The sequence below is a fragment of the Macaca mulatta genome, chromosome 11 (assembly GCF_049350105.2).
Source record: "Macaca mulatta isolate MMU2019108-1 chromosome 11, T2T-MMU8v2.0, whole genome shotgun sequence".
Lineage (NCBI taxonomy): Eukaryota > Metazoa > Chordata > Mammalia > Primates > Cercopithecidae > Macaca > Macaca mulatta.
Genome location: NC_133416.1, coordinates 130,072,741 through 130,077,149, shown reverse-complemented (window position 1 = coordinate 130,077,149; position 4,409 = coordinate 130,072,741).

The following is a 4,409-nucleotide window of genomic DNA, read 5'->3' as shown; positions in this document are numbered from 1 at the left end:
CCAGATCGATAAACTGGCTCATCTGGTCTTGTGGCCCTCACCCAGGAACTGACTCAGGACAAGAGGACATCTTTGACTCCCTGTGATTTCATCTCCAACCTGACCAATCAGCACTCCCCACTTTCTGAACCCCTATCGGCCAAGTTATCCTTAAAAACCCAGATCCAGGCCGGGCGCAGTGGTCCATGCCTGTAATCCCAGCACTTTGGGAGGCCAAGGCGGGTGGATCACCTGAGGTCAGAAGTTCGAGACCAGCCTGGCCAACATGGCGAAACTCCATCTCTACATAAACACAAAAATTAGCCAGGTGTGGTGGCATAAGCCTGTAGTCCAAACTACTTGGGAGGCTAAGGTAGGAGAATCACTTGAACCCGGGAGGCAGAGGTTGCAATGAGCTGAGATCATGCCACTGCTCTCCAGCTTGGGCGACACAGCAAGGCTCTATCTCAAAAAAAAAAAACCCCAAAAACAAAAAAACAAAAAACAGATCCAGCTGGGCACAGTGGCTCATGTCTATAATTCCAGCACTGTGGGAGGCCAAGACAGGCAGATTGCTTGAGTCCAGGAGTTTCAGACCAGCCTGGAAACTGGCAAAATGCTGTCTCTACAAAAATGCAAAAATTAACTAGGCACAGTGGTGTGTACCTGTAGTCCCAGCTACTCAGGAGGCTGAAGTGGGAGGATCACTTGAGCCCAAGAAGTCAAGGTTGCAGTGAGCTGTGAACACGCCACTGCACTCTAGCTGGGGAGACAGAAACCTTGTCTCAAATCCTCCCTTCCAGTCCTTGAGTTTTTGAGGAGACTGATTTGAGTCATAATAAAATGTCAGTCTCCCATACAGCTAGCTCTGCGTGAATTAAATTTTCTCTATTGCAATTCCCTTGTCTTCATAAATCAGCTCTAGGTAGTGGGCAAGGAGAAACTACTGGGTTGTTATAGGAGGATCTAAATGGTACCCCATATTCAGGCACAGACACATCGCAAATCCTTCAGATGACATTTGGTTTCATTTTCTTTTTTTTTTTTTTTTTTTTGAGACGGAGTCTCGCTCTGTCCCCCAGGCTGGAGTGCAGTGGCCGGATCTCAGCTCACTGCAAGCTCCACCTCCCGGGTTCACGCCATTCTCCTGCCTCAGCCTCCCGAGTAGCTGGGACTACAGGCGCCCGCCACCGCTCCCGGCTAATTTTTGTATTTTTTTAGTAGAGACGGGGTTTCACGTGTTAGCCAGGATGGTCTCGATCTCCTGACCTCGTGATCCACCCACCTCGGCCTCCCAAAGTGCTGGGATTACAGGCTTGAGCCACCGCGCCCGGCTGGTTTCATTTTCAAAACACTTTCTTATTACAATCTATTGATCCACTGGCCTTGCTGCTAACTATAGCAGTTGTCTTTGCAGATGGTCTGTCAACCACCTAACCCCTTTCTTTCCCCACTTTGCTTCTGTAATCAGAGATTGAGGTGAGGAATTGGTCATCTGAGAAGTCCTGGACAGGGGTGGTGTTTGGTGGAGCCACCATTGACTAGAAATTGACCATTTACCAACCAAGGGCTACGGGTTGCCATCTGCACACCCATCTTTTGGTTCAAATTGGCAATTTCTTCAAACTGGAACTGAAATTCTGATGAAATTCTTTGATGATTGAGGCTGGGACTATTCATGTTACTGGCAAACTTCCTGAGAAGGAAATTCCACTTTTTTCCCTCATTATAGTGACATGATGTCTTACTACGGTTGCTTAACTCAAGGTCCTGAGGGATGCGAGTACCTGAAACATACTTCAGATGAGCTTGAGCAAAAAATTACAAGTAGAAAGAGGAAGGAACTGGAGAGAGGGCAGCAGTTCTTATGGAAAGAGAGGATTAAGCCAGGCTTGGGCTTAAGGACTAGCGTCCAGCCCCTCCCCCAGCTCCTAACCATGAATGAGACTCAAGCTCTGAACGCCTGTGCCCCCCAGATTCTCACCTGAGAGAACCCGTTGATCCACATCACTCTTCATTAAAAGGGTCATAAAGGCAATAGTTGCACTGCAGCTGCCTAAAGGATTTTTTTGTTTTGTTTTTTGTGTTTTTTTGAGATGGAGTCTTGGTCTGTCACCCAGGTGGGAGGCCGATGGCACGATCTTGGCTCACTGCAACCTCTGCCTCCCGGGTTCAAGTAATTCTCCTGCTTCAGCCTCCTGAGTAGCTGGGATTACAGGCGCCCACCACCACACCTGGCTAATTTTTGTATTTTTAGTAGAGACGGGGTTTTGCCATGTTGGCCAGGCTGGTCTCGAACTCCTGACCTCAGGCGATCTGCCCACCTCGGCCTCCCAAAGTGATTACAGGCATGAGCCACTGTGCCCGGCCATAAAAGGAATTATAGGCATGAGCCACTGTGCCTGGCCATAAAGGGATTACAGGCATGAGCCACTGTGCCCGGTCATAAAGGAAATTTTATTTGTTGTTTGTTTTCACACTATTACTGGGAGCCACAGGTGAAGGGACCTCCTCCCTAACAATGGAGGGGTTCACAGTTTCTGCAGCCACTCCAAGCTTGGGCCCAGGGGGTCCTGGGGTGGCTGGGCAGGTGTGAATGTCCCTATCTTCTTGCAGGGGCACTGGGTGGCTGTGGGGTGGGGCCTGGTGAACCATGATGGCAGGGGGGTGCAGGAGTGGGTCCACAGAACCATAGGAGGCCCCAGAAGGTGCAGGGCACGGCCAGCTCAGCTCCTTGGCCTGGGCATTGCTAAGAAGGCAGAGTCTCAAGGCCATCTTAGTCTCGGTGGCCACGCCAAGGGCATTTTTTCAGCTGCTGTTGGTGTGAAGGCATGCTGTCTATCAGGTGCTCCTTGAATAATGTTTTAGATCACCCTCAATTTCATGAGCACGTCTGGGCTTTCGGTGGAGCCTATCTCAATTCTCTTGCTTCCAAAATTACTGGTGGCTCACATGTGTAATCCCAGCACTTTGGGAGGCTGAGGCAGGAGGATCACTCGAGGCCAGGAGTTCGGCACCTTTTTTTTCCTTCTTGAGATGCAGTTTTACTCTGACACCCAGGCTGGAGTGCCGTGGCATGATCTCAGCTCACTGCAACCTCCGCCTCCCAGGCTCAAGCGATCCTCTCACTGCAGCGTCCCAAGTAGCCAGGACTACGGGTGCACACCACTGCACCAGGCTAATTTTTGTATTTTTTGTAGAAACAGGATTCTGCTTTGCTGCCCAGGCTGGTCTTGAACTCCTGGGCTCAACAGATCTGACTGCCTTGGCCACCCAAAGTTCTGAGATTACAGGTATGAGTCACTGAGTCTGGCCTGGAGTTTGAGAGTAACCTGGGCAACAGAACAAGACCCCTCCTCTACCAAAAAAAAAAAAAAATTAGCCAAGTGTGGTGGCAGGCACCTGTGGTTCCAGCTGTTTGGGAGGCTGAGGTGGGAGGACGGCTTGAGCCTGGGAGGTTGAGGTTTCAATGAGCTGTGATCAAGCCTCTGCACTTTAGCCTGAGTGACAGAGCCAGACCCTGTCTCAAAAATTAAAAATAAATAAATAAATAAATAAATAAATAAATAACCTGCCATGCTACAAAACTGTGGTCTCCAAAGAACAGAGAGGTAATCAATCAACTTTCAGGAAACGATGGGGTTCTCTCTGTGCCAGGCCCATCCATCTGTGGACCTCCAAATGTGTGTTCTGGAACCCTTTGGAAGGCCTTCCTGGAGAATTAAAGTCTCTGTTACTTTTTTTTTTTTTTGAGATGGAGTCTTTCTCTGCCACCAGACTGGAGTGCAGTGGCACGATCTCTGCTCACTGCACCTTCCACCTCCCGGGTTCAAACGATTCTCCTGCCTCAGTCTACTGAGTAGCTGGGACTACAGGCGTGTACCACCATACCCAGCTAATATTTGTATTTTTAGTATAGATGGGGTTTCACCATGTTGGCCTCGATCTCTTGACCTCGTGATCTGATCACCTTGGCCTCCCAAAATGCTGGGATTTACAGGCGTGAGCCACCATGCCCAGCCTTCTGTTACTTATATATTGCTTAATAAGCTCAGGGCAAAGAAATACTCCTGGGGAGGCTTGGTTGAAGCTCGTACCTGGCCGTGAGGTTCTGTTCACTGTTTCTTGTCTTCTGTGACAAAAGAGACAGGGGTATTTTGCAACCAGTGCTGGATTCTCTTTGGGCTCAAATTTAACATTTGGCCACCCTCTGTGTCTTCAGCAAGAAGGAGTTTGTGTGTGGCATTTCAAACATCAGGCCTGACCTATAGCCCACAATCCCACGGCCCTGTCCCACGAAAGCCAAGCGCTTCTGAGCTCTTAACAAATATTGATACACCCGGAGCTCTGGCCGCACCCAGACCAGGATTTCCATCTATCAGCAGGTGCTAGGAACAGTACAGGATGTTCTCAATGCAACTCCAAAAAGA